Raw genomic sequence first — 20,302 nt, 5'->3', positions numbered from 1 at the left:
AACAAAATGTCAGACTGTGGCTAGATAAGGCACTCTCTGCAAGGTTCTCTTTAGAAGCAAGAATAAGTCCAGTGTCTGGCAAAGGAAGTTTTATTGCAGAAAAGGTCCATTATAGTCCACTGTCCTGAATAGGAGACTCAGGATGGTACATGATCATTGTTACCAATGAAGAGCAAGCATAGGATACAGAGTAACAATACCCATCTGGAACAGCCTCCCCCCACAGTTCTCAAAACAACATCTTTCAGTCCTGGGAAGCTGCTCTCCTTCAAGGCCAATGCTTGGTGGAACGGTGTTAGACACAACAATCTCCTCTGGTGGGAATGCTGCCTGGGAACTGGTGCACCTGGGGAAAAAGCACTTAAACACTAGAAGCATTAGAAAATGGAGTCAGTACAGTTTATATACATACTGGACCTGACATCGAGTGGAGGGACAGAAGACCTGGTGGGTGCGCTTTCATTTTCTAACCTTGCTTCATCGGTTGCTGTGCAGAGAACGTGTGTGGACATTTTCTTTTTCATTTCCTGTTACTTGGAACGTTGGAGTTTCGTTCGCTGTAATCACGTTAAGCCCCACTTGAACACGTAACTAAAAGGGCACCTGGGCGGGGAGGTGGTTGGTCAACAGGTTGCCAGGTTTCCTGATTGCGCAGGTGCAGCGAGCCATCCCCGGGGTGGCTAATTGGAGCTTGTGGGAGAATGTAAAGGTCGATGTGGACAGAGTACTAGGAGTGGTGCCCCTCTTCACAGGAGACACTGTAAATCAACAGTTCTCAATCTTTTCGGTACAGTGACCCACGAGTGCAAATTTACATGCTGCAGTGACCTGTCCAAGGCTGGCCCAAGGTTTTCTGGTGCCTAGCCAAATGATGTGCAGCATTCCGTTTTCTACAGTGGTCAACCATATATATGAGAAATGAACCAACACCATGCAAAGAGCCCCACTGCTGCTACTGGGAATCTCAAGAAAGTATCATTCCCAAGTAACACAGTCTTTGCATAGGAGGGCTGCTTGCCAGGCCATGACCACCCTCGCCTCAGTTACTCTCCCTAAGTTCTAAGAGACTCACTCTAGTTGAAATCAGGACACACTTTACTTGATTATTAGAGATGAGCACAAACCGAAATACGAACCAAAGTTCATCACGAACCGGGCCGCTTGGTGGTTCGCGAGCTGGCAGTTCGTCAGAGCCCATTTCTGACGAACTGCCACAAGCTTTAGGCCGGTTTGTTCGGTTTGTTTTTCGGTTCGTCGCGGCAGACAGCCTGGCGCTGATCAATCAGTTTCCTAGGCAACGGAGGGATGGGCTTTCTGCAGACTTTCTGCTGCCCCGGAAGTGACGTTTTCATGAACCAAATGAACCGATTCGCAAACCAGGGCAGGTTTGTGAGTTTGTGGTTCGTGAAATGTGATGAACCATGAATCGCGCGGTTTGGCATTTTCCCGGTTTGTGCCCATCTCTATGCTTTATCAATCAACATGCATATGGATGAAGGGGAAAAAAAAGATGTTACTGTTTCCAGGGGTCATATCTATGCCTTGCCTCCAATGAAGCCCTGGAACTGGTTCTTCTAGAAGACGCTTGATTCATGATTTTTCCTACGGAGACAGTATTCTACCTAGGAAGATGCACAAACCTGTCATTTGCAGTCAAACATCACATTTTGTTTACTGAGAGAGCATAATTGGTTGCATTCATCCCACATGACAGCATGTTCTTTTCTGTACAAAGCAGAAATATTAATGCAGGTAGATAACATAAAAAATGGCCTGATTTTCAACCTCAGTACAGTTAGAGGGGCTTACATTGCAATCCTAAGTAGAGTTACTGCAATCTAAGCCCACCGATTTCAGTGGGCCCACACTGGAGTGACTATGTTTAGGATTGCACTGACAAGATGTGAAAGTGCCCCTAGTTTCCATCTGAATTTAGAAGACAGATAAGGTTCTTTTATCACCTGGGGAAAACTGCCCTGCATGAGGGGGGGGGGTGCTATTCAACAGCTGTTCGCTCAAAAGGCTTAGTGCTGAGCGTTATACCTCCTTTAGTCACCTTCAGAGAGGATGAAGTATAGGCTTTCCTCCGTGTCTGCACTGTGATAAGAGACAGATTTAACACACACGTTACTGATTGAGGAGGGAAATTAAGAAATCTCCATTACAGCAACCAGGTTCATCCATAAAAGACATCACACGTGGGGAGATGGGGTTACAGCAAAGAGTTTTCTCTCCTTTTGAGAGGGGAGTTCACAAGTCTCCCTTTGTAAGGTTGCCAAGCTCCAGGTGGTGACTGGAGATCTCCAGGGATTACGACTGATGGCTGTTTTGGTGAGTGGACTCTATGGCATTATACCCCACTGAGGCCCTCTCTTCCCCAAACCCTGCCCTCTCCAGGCTCTACCCCCCCCCCCAATCTCCAGGCATTTCCTGTCCTGGAGCTGGCAACCCTATCCCCTTGACAGAGGTCAAGTCCCTTTGTTGTTTCTTCCTCCCTTGCCAGCCAGGCAGGCCAGAGGTGGGGTTGGAGGAGGTTCACTTGGAGGAGGGACCAGATTGAGATGGGCAAAGAGAGCACGTGGCAGCAAAGGGGCTGCCAGAAGGGGGACGACACGGAGGGTCTGCAGCAGGCTAGGCAAGAGGTCGGGCGGCAGAAGGAGCAGCACCAAGACAGAACCCACCCACTCCGTCACAAACACTTCTTTTTCTCCTCCTCTGTTTTTGTCATGTCCCCCTGAACCGCTCCCAGCCTCTCTCCAGCCTTCCCCTGCTTTTTCCAGTCATTACCATAAAGTTGCTAGTTGCCAAATGGCTTCCCCTCCTCATTATTGTCGCAAAGAGTGAGGGAGATGGGAATGGGAGAAGTTGGCAGGGAAGAAGAGCAATAAAGAGAGTGACCCGAAGGGCAGGGGCCGCCATTAAGGAGGGCTGGCCTGGAACCCACTTCCAGAGGATTTGTGACCCACTTTGGGTCCGGACCCACAAGTTGGGAAACACTGATCCGAATGACCAGTGGGTGGCAGCGTAGTTACCCAGAGAGAGAAGCAAAGAACCTTCCAGAAGTCAGGAGGGCTTGGGAAGGTGTCACACTGCTGGACAGAGAACTGGGGCAACCGTTGTGTGTCTTGACTTCTTGGAGGACCTGAAGTGGAACCGCGCTCGTGGGTCAGCAGGGCCATTGTGCGGCGGTGGGGGCTGAGGCTCAGAGAGCATGGCTTGGCTTCAGTCTGCTGAGTGAGCTTGTGGTAGATTTGAAATTTGAACCATGGCCTGCCTCTTTAAGCCATTGCTCTCCCGTCAGCTATCAGTACACCTGGCTAACATTAGCCATACGTAGCTTAAAAATGGAAACTCCCAGCTTTGGTTAGACTCCTGCTTGATCAGAAGGAAATTGTGGTTGATTGAAGGGGACAACCAGGCAATTGACTGTATACGAGCCTGAAGTGCACCCTGTGCTAACAGATACAATTCTGCACCCAGAAAGGTAGGATTCTGCAATTTGGATAAATAATGGAAAATAGACACATTTTTTTATTCTCCAGTTTTGGAGAAAGGCAGAGGAATGTATGAAGAGTGCCAAAGCCCTGCTCTCTGGAAATCTTAACTGCTTCCCCTTTCTGGCTTTTTCTGCGTCTCCCAATTTTGCAATCTATACAAAACCGAATTATTCAGAAGGGCTTTCTACCCAGATTACAGGGCTGTGTCGTAAGGGCAGGAATTCTACACTAATCTGTTGGATACTGCCTGCTGATGTTCTAGGGAGTTTCCATGTTACTAATCATTTGCCATGCAAATTAGTTATGCTTTGTTTCAGAAAGATTTCATCTCTGTGCTTGGCTTTATGCTTGTTTTTCACATTTCTGCTATAGTACCCTATTGGATCTCTTTCACTGAATATCCTAACTGTTGTTCATTATTGCACTTTGCTCAGTGAATGTCCTAGCTGTGTATTATATTGTATTTTCACGTGTACTGTGTAATCTGCCTTGGATCTCAGTGAGAAAGGCGAACTAACAACAACAACAAAGCTTTAGCTGCACAATTATCCTAGTTAGGATTTTTTTTTTCATGAAATGGAGCTTCATCAAGAATGTGTGGAATATGTTGCCACAAAGTTAGAGGCCTTTTGCATGGGTGGGTGAATATAGACAGCTGATCAGTTTAGACAGAATATAGACAGTTTGATCAAGTCTCTGTGAGAAGGGATGGTTGAGTCTAGCGGTGATGGTGGCAGCCTCAACGGCTTCTTCTGCCACTGCGCTTCGGGTTCCCCTCGCTGACTCCCATCTTTCTGACCTTGCTGCTCTGACATGACCTCCTGCCCCCGAGCTCCTGGGGGAGGAAAACTTGAGCGGAGTGGATTTTTGCAAACTGCTGCTGGCCCAACTGCACTTCCCGGGTAAACTTGCGGGAACCTGACACTTGTTGGGCATCTTGTGTAGTTTAGCTCAAACCTCCCCTACAAGCCTGTTGTGAGGATATTGTGGGGAGAGGCTATGCGCTCTCTGAGCTCCCTGGAGAAAAGTTGCGGTAAGACTGTTGGAGTGGAGTGGAGGAGGTCGGTGGGAAAGGCTCGGCTCTCTCCTCTCCCTAACCTGCACATTTGCTTCTCTCTGCTATACATATATCCTTCTCCTTTCTATGCAGAGTATCTTATTAGGGTATCTTTAGTACATTCTGCGGAATAGCTGGGGTCTGAGGAGCAAACCGTGGCTCTCTGCCGGCCCTGATTCACACATGCAGCCCTTCATGAGACAGCGCCATGCAGCGGACCCTTTGGAGGAAGCTTTCTCTGGGTCTTCCAAACTTCACCCAGAGCAGGCTTTGTGATGGGAACGGCAAGGAGGTAGCAGATACCAAGGTCCAGTTTGCTGTAGGCAAAAGGAGATTTTTTCCCTCCACCTTTGAATGCTTCCTAGAGGAGAAGGGGTGGAGAAAGCGAGTGAAATGGGGTAGGAAGCTGGCCGCGAGCTCTGTAGGACTGCTAGAGCTGTAGTTGCTTCACAATGTATTGTAAGAGTAGCCCGTGTTTGAATCACTGTGCCTCCTTGAGAAACTGCCATTGCTTCGGGGCAGCCTCCCCCCCCTTGCATCCTCTTGCCCCTTGTCCACATGTCCGTAGATCCAGAGGAGTTAGCTGTGTTAGGCTGCAGTTGCAAAATAGTAGAGTCCAGTAGCACCTTTAAGACTGGCCAACCTTATTGTAGCATAAGCTTTATTTATTTATTTTTATTTATTTATTTATGTCCGTTATAGTCCGCCTTTCTGACTAAGACTCAAGGTGGATTACACAGTTTGAGGTTAGTACAATCAGTATCAAGTACATTTCAATACAGTATCAAGGACATTTCCATAAACAATGCCATAGGGCAAATAGATACAAGTTTAAAAGACATAGGATTAGCAAGAATCCAATTCAGAGTAGAAAAAATACTAAAGCAGAACATAATCAATTCCAGGACTGACGTTAGACAACATGGAGCACTGGTGGTACGTAGGAGTACATATTTGAAGCAGCAGATAATATATGAGACAATATAGTGAGGAAGTCTATGGTCCCTAACTCATTAGCGAAGCATCTGAGACCCCATCCCTACGATACAGCCCTAGCCTTTTTGAATAATTTGGTTTTGCATCATTTGCGGAAAGCCAGGAGAGTGGGGGCTCTCCTGACCTCCTCAGGCAGGTCATTCCACAGGATAGGGGCCACCACAGAGAAAGCCTGTGTACAGACTGCTGCTGACTTCACCTATGTGCAGCCTGGCACCTGCAGGAGACATAAGCGAAGCTGCCTTGGAGGAACATAGGGAGGGAGGCGGTCCCGTAGGAATGGTGGACCAAAGTCATGAAGAACTTCGTATGTAATACAAATCTAACAATGCATCTGACGAGGAGAGCTGTAGTTCTCGAAAGCTTATGCTACAATAAGGTTGGTTAGTCTTAAAGGTGCTGCTGGACTCTTTACTATTTTGTGTCACTTTGAGGAACTGCTGGAGAGAAGCCACTTGACAAAACGTTTTGACCAAGATGTGACCCGCTCTTGCACCTAGACATTGCTTTCCCAGAGGATGGTTGAAAAGAAATTCTCCTTGCAATGTCTCTTTCTGCAAGAACATGTGACAAATTATTTTATTCCTGCCCAATCTAGAGATCTATCCTTGAAGCAATGAAGCCTCATTAGGCTGAATAGAGAACCATATACTCCAATTAGGTCTGCTAAGAAGGCTTTCTGGAAGAGCACCACAGTAAAATATTATCAGACGTCAGTTCCTTTGCCAGCGGAACAAACAGAACTTCTCTGAGTTAATGATTTTATTTGAAATAAAGCATAACTCTTTTATTAGGCAAGAACTTGGTATATGCTGGTGCAAATTAATCCTATCAATCCAGAATAAATGTGTGCAATAAAAATCGTATCTCCTGTCATTTCTTAGACTTGAACTAACTACATAAGGATTGCAATTCTGTAAGATTAAGGCAAATCAGCTTTCAAGCTGATAGGCAGAATGCTATGCAAATAGGAAGCCACCCAATATAAGGTCTCGAAAGCCTGATTAGACCTTACCTGGTACTTCTTTTAATGAAGGTGACAGAAACAGAAATTGATCTAACTTCAATGTGTGATTGTCCTCTCAATAAAGCAATTGGAACCCAAATCAGTTAGGCAAACCTAGGGGAACTAGGATACATCTTGATAACTCTCAAAGCAAGGTTGTAAGGCTAAAAATAGAACTGTTTGTAATTAAAGAACAATAGGTGCTTTCTATTTCTTCAGCTACGCTAATGAACTGTCTCGTTAAGAATCAGTCCTGACCTTCTGGTGCTATGCCTGACTGGCAGTTGAACCTTAGCTAGGTTATCAGTAAGATTGGAGTCCAGGGAGGTGGTGAGCTCCCCCTCACTGGCAGTTTTCAAGAAGAGGCTGGATGAATACTTGTCAGAGATGCTTTAGGCTGATCCTGCACTGGGCAGGGGGTTGGACTAGATGGTCTGTATGGCCCCTTCCAACTCTATGATTCTATGAATACCAGTATCAAGATTGTCAGACAGGATCATTGGCTGACATGATACAAGGTAGCAAAGCAAGGTTAATTATAGGACACAGTCCATGCTCCCTATGGGAAAGAAAGTCCGTTAGGATTTTGGTGTGCTGAGCCAGGAGAGAGGGGACGAGGGAAAGGATGAGCTCTGCTCAGTCTCTTAGGAGGTTGGTGCAGTCTCTGCTGGAACTTCAAGGCCACGTTCTCAGGCCGGCCAGGAAATGGTAACCAAAACACTTGCAAGGTAAGCAGCTAGCAACCAGTCAGCAAAATAGGTTCCCTCTGAATGTTCTCGGAGATACACTACACACTGCAGTAAGAAATTCATGACACATGGCAGATATGCTGGAGGCGTATCTGACAGTGGTACCTGTGGAGAAACACCCTTGTGGTTTCTGGAGTTCCCTTTCTATGGGCTGCAGAGGGGAGGGGCGAGTTCTGGAGTGGAACGTGATGGGAGGGAGAGCGAGTCAGTGGGAGTTGGGAGTGGACAGTTGGTGGCTGGAGTGGAGGGAGAGATGGCTCAGAGGGGAGAGGTAGATCTAGTGTGACCCCAGGTAGCAAAGAATTGGGCCTGCCCTACACAACATCTAATTAGGGCACAAGGGAGACAGAGCAGGGGTTTCTGTTTATGTTTTATTAGTCCTTCCGTTCACTGTATATCTGCCTGTGTATAGTTAGAAGTAAATGAGTTTCGGAATTTCCACATAGTCCCCCAACTGCTTGGGCCCACTAGTAGAGGAGGGGGGTTTGGACGCTGTCCCACCTAACAAGGACCCCCTACAGGGACAGTGGTGGCAGTGAATACCCAGAGACAGGGAAGGGAGACAGCCCCCTCCAGGTGTCTGGCCAGAGGCAGAAAGGGAGGGGTAGGCAGTGCGGGGTCTGCCAGTGGGAGGAAAGGCCCCGTTCCGCCACAGCACCCGAGACCAACAAGATTAGAGAGTAAGCTGAATATCTTGCTGGTCTCTAAAGTGCCACCAGACTCAAATCCTGCTACTCACTGCAGACCAGTACAGCTACCTACCTGAAACTACTTGAGGTAGGAGCTTTGACTCTCAAAAACGCATACCCTGAAAACGTTGTTGGTCTCTAAGGTGCCACCGGACTCAAATCTTGCTGTGCTGCTGCAGACCAACATGGCTACCCATCTAAAACTTAGAAAGGTTATGACATTGCTTGGGATCATGCAGATTAACATGTATGAAAATGATTGAAAAACTTGAATATGTGATAGAAAGTCTTGAATTGGTCTGTTGAACCATTTGACTGGCAGGAAAGAAGCTGTCAACCTGGATGCCTCCGTTTAGCTCCCCCTTCCCCCTGGTTGACATACTCACAAAGGGGAAGACTGTAACCGTACCAGGGTGAGGGAGTAGCAGGAAGATCCATGGAGGAAGGGGGGCAAGGGCAGGGGGGGCTCCAGACTTGGGGGGGCATTCAGTGCTGTGGCTGGAAGATCCTCTTGGGATGAGGCAGAAGCTGGTCTTGAGGATGCCAACCGACAGTCACTTAAAGCCGCTTCGTGCAGCTGGTGCAATGCCTGCCTGGCCATGGGTGCTTTACCGGTGTTTGCTTTCTGCCACAATGTGGGCGCCTTCCGTGTAGCATCCTTTAAACCCCGAGGCACACGGAGCTGCCACGTTTGCTATGGACGGCGTTCAGCTCCCTGGAATGCCTGTTTTAGGCAGGGTGGAATTCCTCCAGTTTGGGCCCCTGTATGCATTCTGCTTCAGGATTTGACCAGAGGGCACAAGAGACTGGTCTTCAAAGCCTAACTTCAGGGCTCCTCCAGTGCTGGTGGGAGGGAAGGGGGAGCTGGATTGGTGTGGAGGTCGGGGTGTCAGACTGGGGTCTGGCACTTCCAGGATTGAGTCCCCACTCTGCTAAGGACTGTGGGCCAGTCACAGTCGCCCAGCCTAATCTGCTTCACAGAGTGATTGTGACGATAATAGCGGGGAGGGAGAACCACATAAACCGCCCACAGGTCCTTGGAGGAAGGGCCAGCAAGAAACACGCTTGGCTTTAGTGTTTGTGCCCTGGTGCTAACAGCCCTAGGGCAGAAGCTGCTGCCTTCCATCCTTTTGTCTTCCCAGAGAGGGAAAGGGGAACGGGGTAGGGAAGGGGGCTCTTCCCCTCCTCCCTGAGGACTGGGCAGTGGAGCCTTGGAAGGGAGAGCAAGCACTTTGGGCAGGATGTCAGGTGTTGTGGTGAGCCCCCTCTTGTAAAGGCAGTGTTGTGCAGGGAGTATAGCCAGGCTAGTCTTCTTGTAGGTCTGTGCATAGAGCCACACACAGCCTCCCCCACCCCAATTGCCTTGCTTTGAATGTATAGTTAGCAAGGCACGGGCTGTAAGTTGCTGGATGAATCTCTTCTTGCTGAGAGGTATTACAGGGTGAGGCGAAGCTTAAGAGGCTGCTGTGGAAATGGCTTGCTAAGAGTGCTGAACTGGGAAGGAGTTTGTTTCTCAATTTCCTTCTCCAGTCTCCAGCTTTCCCAAGGGCCCTTTCTCAATTGAATCCACTCTCAAGAATCTTCCTGTCTTCCCCTCCCTCCTTCTCTGTCACTCTCTTCTTTTGCCGTCTTGTGGTTTTGTGGAGTGCCTACTTCATTGCTCAGGTATGAGTAACCCTCCTGCTCCTCTGAAGATAGCTGGGTGATCCATACAAGATGGTCAAAAATAAAATTGCTTCTTTGCACAGCACGTAATCGAATGGGGAAGCTAATTACTGCAAGAAGGGACTGCTCGTGTCTTAGGAGGCCTTTAAAGGGATTAAGGCTATGGAGGGAGGTCTTCCTCTGGCTGTTGAGCTGTGGCTGCTGAATGGAACCTCCAGGTTTAGAGGCAGTCTGGCTGCAGCGAGGAGAGGCTGTTGACTGCATGTCTTCCCTGCAGACTTCGTGTCTGGCCAGTGTGTGGGAGAGGATGTTGGATGGGACTTTCAGCCTGTCTCAGCCAGGGTCCACTTGCATTTTCAGGCCCAAGAGGGCAGCTGCATCCCTTGTGTCGATGCCTGTTGTAACTGCATGGACTGATTTTCAGTTTAGTCCTGTTAGGTGGGGGTGCCCTCCTGTAAGCCTCTTTTAGAAGGATTGCCCTGGCCTTCACCATTTTAAGAGCTGCTTGTGATATAAAAATCACAAGCCCCTTGGATTTGATGTGCCTTAATTTGCATTAAGATTCTCTTCCGGCTGAGCAAAGCATTACTGAGTCCCAGTCGATTACCGGTAGAGTGAGTCATACCTGGAATAGGAATGCAAATGCTGAGGGCTGGACGTGATTGGCTTCTACCCCTCCAAGCTGCAGAATGTGCAATCAGGACAATAAGGGTACTCATGAGTCACCACCCAGACATTCCAATCTCCCCACTTTTCCATGATTGAATCCTATCCTTCAATCGAGGGCCATCAATCATCTCTGATAAGTTTATAACTCCTGTCTGGGAAGATTTAATCACAAGACTAAATTCATTAGCCAAGCTCCAGGAACATGAATTAGCAACCATTTCTTTGTGAAGCACCAGGAGAACCCAATCTTATTCCTTTGTCACACCCCGGTAGCACCAATCAAAGGTACTCAAACTTTTGTCATTCCCAGGAGGTGACTTTTAAGGTCTTTGTCCTAACGGCTGAGGGGGCTCCCCAGCCTCAGGACATGATTTGCCCTATAAGAACCAGGGCTTTGCCCCATTTAAATCGTACACACTTACTGGGACCCAAGCATAGTGCCCTCAGAGTCTCTCTGTCAGCCCTCTTCCTTAGCCGAAGAAGCAGGATGTCTGAAGCCCTCTTCCTCCATGAAGCACCCCTGCTTACTGGATAGGTAATTATTGCCCAAAATCCCTCAAATCAATTCCAATTTCACCACTGCTTTTCCTCGGAATCTTGTATGCTTGTGAGTTCTTATGTGTATGTGATTTCCCCTTTTAATAAAAATTACTCTTTATTTGAAGAATGCCTATTTCCTCAGTTTCCTTGGGGAGGGGACCCCATAAAATTGGTGGGAGGATCCCTCTTGTTACCCCTCTCGCATAGCCGCCTCCTTGTTGCTAATTTTCCCCTCTTACTCACAAGGAGACCAATTCCAGTAACCTTCCTACTAGAACTTGCACACTGGGGCTGTTGCTTGTAGGGTGTGGCTAGCTAGATAAGAAGGGAACTAACTAGCAAACCAACTGGCCGGTGGGAGAATCTACCCCATCTTCCAGAGACTCTTATGCTTTTCTGTTGAAGCCGAGGTGCCATGCCCGGGAATTGCAGTACTCGAGTTGCTTTCATGTGTGTTTTTGCACTCTGGGGTGGGGTGGGGGGAATGCAATCCATGGGATACCTGCTTGGGAGAATGCCTTAAATGCTCTGGTTGTAACATCTCACCTGATGCTTGAGAGAAATGCTGTAGCACTTTCAGTGGTAGCCAGGGAAAGGCTGATAGGGTACCCGATAGGGTTGCTTTTCTCATTGATTTTCATTACTGAAATGGATTTGTGTGGAAACTTACTTTTTAAAGTTTGTTTGGAAACTTTTAACTGGGATACTCAAACCCCCTTTTTGTCCTCGGTGGGGACCAAAAGCAGTTCACAGCATCCTTCTCCCGTCCTCCATTTTATCCACACAACCATCTTGTGAGGTAGGTTAAGCTGACAGTGGCGGGCCCACGATAACCCAGAGAGCTTCCATGGCAGAGCGAGAATTTGAACCTGGGTTTCCCGAGACCTTGTTCAATACTAATGGCTCCATTATGCGGGAATGTACATCCCTGTTTGGGTGTTATATCAATGAAACTTGCGTGTGTAGTGTTGGTTCATTTGCGTGGGAAGCATGAGATATGGGTGTAAATGAACAGTTTATTTTATTTATGTATGTCATTTGTAGTCCGCCGTTCTCACCAAGACTCAAGGCAGATTACACAGTGTGAGATTAGTACAGTCAATATCCAAGGCAATTTCATAAACAATGCCGTGGTGGTGGTGGTGGTGGTATAGAGTGCCCTCAAGTCATAGCTGACTTAGGGTGACCCCTGGTGGGGTTTTCATGGCAAGAGACTAACAGAGGTGGTTTGCCATTGCCTGCCTCTGCAGCCCTGGTCTCCATTGGAGGTCTCCCATCCAATTACTAACCAAGGCCAACCCTGCTTAGCTTCTGAGATCTGAGGAGATCAGGCGCACCTGTGCTATCCAGGTCAGGGCAAACAATGCCATGGGGTAAATAAATACAAGTTTACAACATAGCTTTCCCCTTTCTCTCGAGATGGTGATGACTTGTTAAGTATCTCTGTGCAACCCAAATTTACACCCAGCTCTGCCTTCTGGCTGTAAGCTGCTCACTAAAAACTGCTTCTCTGGGCGGTGAACATGGCTTCTTGTTGTGTAAGTGACTCTGCATTTAGTGCATGCTGTTTGTAAATCATGGTAAACATGCAGATCTGTTGATGGTGACTTGTGGCTGCACGTTTTCTCCATGGCAGACGAGCAGTCAATGTAGCGTGGGTCGCATTTCAGCCAGGCGGCCTGTCCAGAATCCCCCAAGGAGGTGTTAGATGTGCAAAGCCCTTCACAGTCTTCCATGGAAACCAGCTTCCACTTTTCCTGCTGTCCCTGCTGAAACCCTCTGCGTTCCCCTTAACCTCCCCTCTAAAAACTGGCGGCCCTTGTGTATGGATGGAAGAGAGGGACTCCTCGCAGCTCTGTTTTGGGCCAAGAGCCAGCAGTTTAGACCAACTGTGGTTATGCACATTTTGGAAGGTCAAAGCTTGGGACATTCTGGAAGGTGCCAGGTCACCTTGTCACCAATTAGATCGGAATCTGGTGCTGTCTGCGCTTTGCAGCATTAGCTGCGAACAAGTGGCTAATGAAGCTTAGCGGGATGGGAGGAGGCGGGTGTCGCCGCCGAAGGAATGCCTGGAAGTGCACACAGCTCACGTTTCTTGCTTTGAGCAGGTGAAGGGCCTTGATCCACTGATTCCACTGGCAACTGCAGAGTCGCCCTGCACGCACGTTACACACCTTCCTTTGTGTAAACCTTGTCCGTCTGGTTTGTAGCTTTGGGAGAGAGAACTGGGAATCTTTTGGATTTGGAACTGATTTGGAAAAAGAGAACGAGGGAAATAGGAGTAGATGCCGGTGTGCCGGTGGGGGAAGTGGGCAGACAGGGCAGGCAGCCCCACCCAGTCTGCAGAGTATCACAGGTTCTGTTCTCGTAGACAAACCAACTCTTGTTTTTGTGACCCAAGGGGAAGAGCAAAGATGAGTGAAAGCAGACTTTTCCCAAGGTTATGTCTGTGTGTGATGGGGGGGGGAGTTGGGGGGGATACATTCATACAATCATAAGGTTGGAAGGGGCTTCCAGGGTCATCTAGTCCAACCCCCTGCACAATAATAATAATTATTTATTAAATTTATAGTCCGCCCTCCCCGTAGACAGGCTCAGGGCGGATTACAACATACAGATAAAAACACATTGATAAAATGGTACATTAAGTAATGATAAAAGCCAGATTTAACAGCAATGCAGGAAATTCACAACTGCCCCCACACACACTCCCAGCGACCCCCTTCTCCATGCCCAGAAGATGGCAAAACACCATCAGGATCCCTAGCCAAACTGGCCTGTGAAAAATCGCTACCTGACCCCAAGGTGGCGATCGGCATTACCCTGGGCATGTCAGAAGGAGCCACGAGAACTAAGCACTGATGTAGCCCTTCCTGCCCTCCCTCTCAGGATCTGCCCAGGTTCACAGAATCAGCCTTGCTGTCAGATGGCCATCTAGCCTCTGCTTAAAAAGCGCCAAAGACGGAGATTCTGCCACCCCCTACCACTTCCCTGCTTAGTTCTTGTGGCCCTTCTTACATGCCCAGGGCCCCCTGGGGTCAGGTAACAATTTCCCACTGGGGCAGTCGGGGCGGGGGGGAGTTGTGAATTTCCTATATTATGCAGGGGGTTGGACTAGATGACCCTAGAGGCACCTTTCAATCCTATGATTCTATGATTCTAAGCCTGCTCCGCTGAGAGACCTCTTACCATCATATAATGTATAACTTAGAGAATTCTTGGCTGGAAATGTGGTGCTGGTCACTGGCTCAGATTTTCACAGGTGGATGGTGGTGGTCAGTTTTGAACTTCACCGGAAAAAGAATCGAAAAGAGTCCAGTAGCACCTTTAAGACTAACCAACTGCTGGTTTGGTGCTACTGAACTAAAGGTGCAACTGGATTCTTTTCTATTTTGCTACTACAGACTAACACGGCTAACTCCTCTGGATGACAGAAAAAAGAATTTCCTACAAGTAAAAAACTAGCCTAGAATACTCCCACCCCCCCACCCGCCCAGTCTCTCATGGGTCTCTATTTGCAGAGAGTTTTGAAAGCGAGGGAATATTTCGAAATGTGATCCTCTCCTGGAGTGTTACGCATCATTCTAGCGCCTCCTTCCCTTGCATGTGTAAATCAGGCCTCAGGTGGCTTTGAAAGGGCAGCAGTTTAAAGACTATATGAATGTGTTGGCCATGAAGACTCAGGGCCAAGCTACACATGACGAATGACACTTGAACGGCAAGTGTATTTCTCCCTGTTCACTTGCCCTCCACTCAATCCACTTGCTGTTCAAGTGTCATTCGTCATGTGTAGCTTGGCCCTAAGAGCGGAACTACAAAAGGCACAGGTTGGACACTTGCCAGCTTCCCTCAAGTTTTGATGGGAAATGTAGGCAGCTTGGTGGAATGTTGGACAAGTGACAGTTGAAAAGTCCATTGGACAGCAGTCGGAGAGCCAAGCTGCAAGACCAGGATGCCTACATTTCCCATCAACACTTGAGGGATGCTGACAAGGGTCCAACCTGTGCCTTTTGTCACTTGTGGTTCCGCTCTAACTGGAACCTGCATGTTCAGAAGCAGTCTTCTTAATGCGTCTCCTTAAGCATCTGGTGTTGTGTGTTTATACGTTTTTATTGAATTATCTTCTTTATTATTTTAAAGGTTACTGTCATATTTTTACATTCACCCCATTTGGGTGGAAAGGTGGCATAAAAATGTGTTCAATAAATAAATAAATGGCCGGTCTTGGGGCCAGCAGGCTGGAACTCTTTTGGCCTGATGGCCCAGGGCTGCTCTTGTGTTGCCTCTGGCGAGAAATAAGGATGGATTAAAATGTCTAATAAAAAGGGTATGAGCACATCCCCTGGTAGGGCAAGCTCCTTCCGCATCCAGAACCCACCGGCGGTTCTGTGCCTTTAAGAAGGCATCTGTTGTCTCTCCCCGCCCCCGCCCCCCACGGCAGCGGAGAGAGGTGGAGCTGCCCCTGGTGGTTCCTCCCTTCTTATTCATTGTTTTATTTATTCACAACATTGGTTAGCTGTGTTTCTACCATACCGCACTGAAGGGGGCTTAGAGCAGATAATAAAAATACATTAAAACTTCAGTCTAATACCACTGTATAAAAATATCAATAAACAATACAATTCGATGCATGTGCTGCTTTTACACCCTCGGAGCCCCTCGTTGCACTCCTCCGTTCCCGCTTCTCCAGGTGCCTTGAAGAGCCACCGGTCCTCTTTGCCAGGGTCTCCTGCAAGACCCTCTTGCTTCTCCAGCTGCCCTGTGCAAGGTGAGCCCACCTAGGTTGAAGCTGTCAGTTCTGCAGAGCCTTAGCCATGTGTGGCCTCTGCAAAACGCACCTGCTGGCCAGCAGCCAGGGACCCCCAGACCGGCCCACCTGGCTGCTGTCTGGGTGTGTGCCCAGAGTCCACAATGGCCAGAGTAAGAAGCCAAGGCCTTGCTGCCAGTTCCCCCCTTCCTCAGTGGCTGAGCGGGCCCAGGGTTGCCTTGATGAAAACAGATGAGCCCCAAGCCAGCGAGATGAGCCGGGTGGCAGGCAATTAGCCTCCGCGCCTGACAGGCCCATTTGTCTTCTTCGTGGCTCTCAGCTGCACGGAATCCAGGCCAGGCGTGCCCCCCCACCCCCCCACCACGTTGATCCAGATTCTTTATGATAAGACTGCCTCAACCGCTGGGCTCTTCCTGTGTCCAGATCCACAAGCAGGCGCCTGGCTCTGCTGAGTACAGGCTTTGGTGTGCTACTACTTGTTGGCTGAGGCTGGACAGAAAGGGTGTCTCCTAAAGTGTAAATTAATTTACTGTTCGCTACTTGGAGGGTTCAGCTAGAAATTCCGATATATAATAAGAAGGGAGGGGAGTTTGTGAGATTGCTGAAATTGAGAGTTCATTTAAAAGTTCAGAACGATGGAAACGGAGGACTGAGTAGAGACACAGGATTCTTCCCTTGCTATATCTGCTAATTTTCTGGAGGAGTTAGCCATGTTAATCTGTAGTTGCAAAATAGTAAAGAGTCCAGTAGTACCTTTAAGACTAACCAACTTTATTGCAGCATAAGATTTCGAGAACCACAGCTCTCTTCGTCAGATGCATCGTCAGCTTTCGCGAACCACAGCTCTCCTCATCAGATGCATCTGACGAAGAGAGCTGTGGTTCTCGAAAGCTTATGCTACAAATAAATTGGTTAGTCTTAAAGGTGCTACTGGACTATTTACTATTTTGCTAATGTTCTGCATTTCTTCCTCTGCTCTAATCAAGCGAATTACATTTCACATCCTATTTCATTTTTTTGCAACTCCCCTCCCATCCTCTGACTGGGTAAAAAGACTCAGTGATTTCCATTCCTACTCGTATCTTATGCAGGGAGCTTTGATTCTCGAAAGCTTATACCTTGGAAAATCTTGTTAGTCTTTAAGGTGCTATTGGACTCGAACCTTGCAAAGAACTGTGTGGATAACTGGGTGTAGGTGATGTTGAACTCCATGGGCTTACCACTGAGTAAATGCCCGTAAGGTCAGGCTGTGAGGTGGACCAATGTTTGGCCAGCAGTTGCTTGGCTGGCTCCTCGCCTTACCCGTCTGCATTTGGCAAAAGCATCACCTGGGAATTGAGTATTTTTGGTTGTAGTGTTATGTGCTATTTGTAGATGGTGGTTTTAAAACATTTTTAAAATGTGATTTTGCATGTTATTTTATATTGTCGCTAGCCAGCTCAGGGACTCAGGGGTTGAAAGGTGGGAGGGAAACGTACGCAGTAAAATAATCTCTTTGTGGGTTTCTTGTCTCGATGGGTCTGTTGTTGAGTCATGCAGAAGAGCGCCTCCCTTCCCTTCCTGCCTGGGCAGACAGCCACAGGGGCTGGGCATCCTCCCTCTCCCTCTCAACAAAAACTGTGCCCAATGTCTCCTTGGCATGGTGCCGAGACCACTTTTAAGCCAACGGGTCCTATTCAGCCTCTTTGCTTGTGATTAAAAGAGGCTTTTTGGTTCTGGCCAATTTTATTACTTACCATGCTTGTGGTCCTTTTAAAAAAAAAGCACATTGTCCAGACTGCTGGAAGAGTCCTAAGATTGGAGTAATTTAGGAGGGACTTGGGTGGCTCAAAATGAATGTGATCAGCCTTGCTGGCTGAGACCCCGAGGGTCCCCCTCGCTAGACTGGTGTTCAGTCTTTTCAGACCTGTCACTCACCTGTAGTCCCCAAAAGCACTGCTCCCCATGCATGCCGCAGGTCCTTCCAAAAAGCAACAGAAAATGGCATCTGTCAGGGCATGTGACCCACTTGAGGGTGTGTCCCCAGGAGTCTCTAGGACAATCGTCCCCAACTTTATCCCGCCTGTGGACATCTTTGGAATTGTGACACAGGATAGTGGGAGCAACCACAAAGGCGGTGGTTGCCAACCCTAAAAGAGTTTCCAAGGGGAAATAGAGCCAACCATTAAATGCCATGAACTAAGGTAGTCCATAACTATGATAGCTGGTGTTCCACATTTTACGAAGACGTTCTGTTTAATGGCATGCCTTTTAAAATTAACATATTGTTAATTTTAATTAACATACTGTATAAAAAACTTCCTTGCATACCCACAAAATAAGTATAGTTATTGAGCTAGCTAACAAACTCTTGTCTGATTGTATGTGTATATATATATAGTACTTCACATAAAGCCACTGAAGCCACTGTTTGCATTTTAAACCATAAACGTTCCCACAGCAGGTCGGTTCCACCTTCCCCAGCCTTGATCAGGCCAGGGCCAGTGGCGGAAAGGACGAATGCGCCTTTGCAGCCCTTCCCAGCTGCGATCGGGGTGGCGCCAGGGTGGGAATACCCGGCTCCCCTGCACTGCCCCCCCAAGCCTCAATCGTCAGGAAGGGGGACAGTGGGCATGCCCGGCTTGCCTGCACTGCCTCCCCCCAAGCCTCAAATGCGCCAGCCCGATTTCTGCCCGGTTGAAGCCGAATTGGGGCAGTACGGGGCGCAGGAATGCTGCCAGGGTGGCCCGACAGGCCCTGGAGTGCTCCTATGCTCTTCACAGCCCCGATTTCCACCTTTGAGGCCGAAATCGGCTCACGGCGGAGTGCAGGAATGCTGTGTGGGGAGTGCATGCCCTCACAAGGCCTCTCTAGAACCTGTTGTAATTTTAAACGCAACGGGCTTTGTTGCTAGTTAATATATGATTTGAAAATCCCAGGAAGGAATAGCATGCAAGAATCGGGTCTCTGGGCTGGGCTTGGCTGGCTCCCAAAGTGATGTTCGTCACTGGAAAATGTCAGTAGCCTTGTCAAGCAACCTCAGGGAGATTCCTAGACAAGTTGTGATGTCGGAGCTGTGGCTGTGTCCTGAAAAATCTGCTCCTAGATGCTCTTTTTGTCATTTCCTGACCAGCCACTGGTGGACGGGGACAGGTAAGTCCCACCCGAGGAGGCCCACCTGCCTTCTCCTGTTGCCATCTTCACCAGTGTGTGAAGACTTTTTTCTTTCCTCTGGTATCCCCTCAGTCATCCAGCCTTGGTGCCCTATGGTTTTAATTGTTGCTTTTGTGTTTGAATATTTTAACTCGGTTGTAATTGGTTTCATGATGTGTTTTTGTTTGTTTTTAATGGTTTTTAAGATGTGTTTTTAAGCTGCCTTGGTAAGCCAGAGGAGGGCAGAATGGCAGTCATAAATTTTGTAAATCAATAAATATATTATCAGTCGTCAGACCTTCTTTCCATGAATTTGCCTTATTTTTTTAAAAGAAACAATGTCAGCACCTTACGGGGATGATTGCCATAAGATTACTGTTTGAAGAAGTCCTTCCTTTGTCTGTCTGGAGCAACCCTTGAACAACTTAATCAATCGACCCTCAAATTCTGTGCTCTCTGAGAGACCCCAGGAATATTCCTTGTTTGCTCCCTCCACCCACCATGAGTAATTTTTACACCACTTTGCATATTTTTACTTGTGCGTTAGCCAGCTAGATTCGAGTCCAGCGGCACCTTAAAGATCAACAAGATTCCCAGCATATAAGATTTCAGTAGTCAAACCACACATCAGAAAGCTCATACACTGGCAACCTTGCTGGTCTTTTAAGGTGCTACTGGACTTGGGTCTTGCTGTTGTGTTGAAGACCAACATGGCTACCCACCCGAAACATTAGCCAGAGGTGTCTCTTGCTTGACAAGTGTGCTTGGGACACAGTTGTCACTGCCAGATTAGATTACGACTACAGACGTGAATTTCAGGCTGCAGGTTACATGAGTATTTCCATAAGAACATGAGAGAAGCCGTGTTGGATCAGGCCAATGGCCCATCCAGTCCAACACTCTGTGTCACACAGCGGCCAAAAAATCCAGGTGTCTTCAGGAGGTCTGCCAGTGGGGACGGGACACTAGAAGCCCTCCCACTGATTGCCCCCCAAACACCAAACATCACTGCCCGAGACAGAGAATGCCATCTATACCTTGTGGCTAATAGCCACTGATGGGCCACTGATTTCCAGATCTTCACTGGCTGGCTGATTATTTCCAGTCCCAATTCAAGTTGCTGGCTTTGACATGTGAAGCCCAAAACAGGCTTAGACCTCAGGGCATTTGAAGGCCACCTGCTTCCATGCTTTCCCTACCTGAGCATTGTGTTCATCGCTCAGACCCCACTCCACGGTCTCCATTTTCAGAGACATGACAAGAGGTCATGAAGGACATGGCCTTCTGAGTGGTGGCTACCCAGTTGCAGACCACTCGGCAAGCTTTAAATGGCTGTCTGTTTTTGGTTGGGTTTATCTTTCTCTTACTTTGTGGTATTTCCTGCTTTAGGTGCTGCTCGTGTTTTATGTGATTTCTGTGGTTATTTTAGTTTCAGTTTGGACTTTCCTAATTGTATTTTTTATGTATGGTGAATCGCCTTAGCACTTGTCTGAAGAAGGCACAAGTGATTCTCAAAATTCTCTGAAAATCTTGT

General features: G+C 48.0%; 1 protein-coding gene across 2 annotated transcripts in view; it reads left to right on the top strand.

The window, feature by feature from the left end:
* IL1RAP (interleukin 1 receptor accessory protein) overlaps positions 1 to 20,302 on the top strand; it is a 107,551-nt gene that overhangs the window by 37,663 nt on the left and 49,586 nt on the right. The gene's annotated exons all lie outside the window — the stretch shown is intronic.

Source organism: Eublepharis macularius, chromosome 6, assembly GCF_028583425.1.
Source record: "Eublepharis macularius isolate TG4126 chromosome 6, MPM_Emac_v1.0, whole genome shotgun sequence".
Lineage (NCBI taxonomy): Eukaryota > Metazoa > Chordata > Lepidosauria > Squamata > Eublepharidae > Eublepharis > Eublepharis macularius.
Note: the sequence above shows the minus strand (reverse complement) of the source record. Positions and strands in the feature narration are given on the sequence as shown.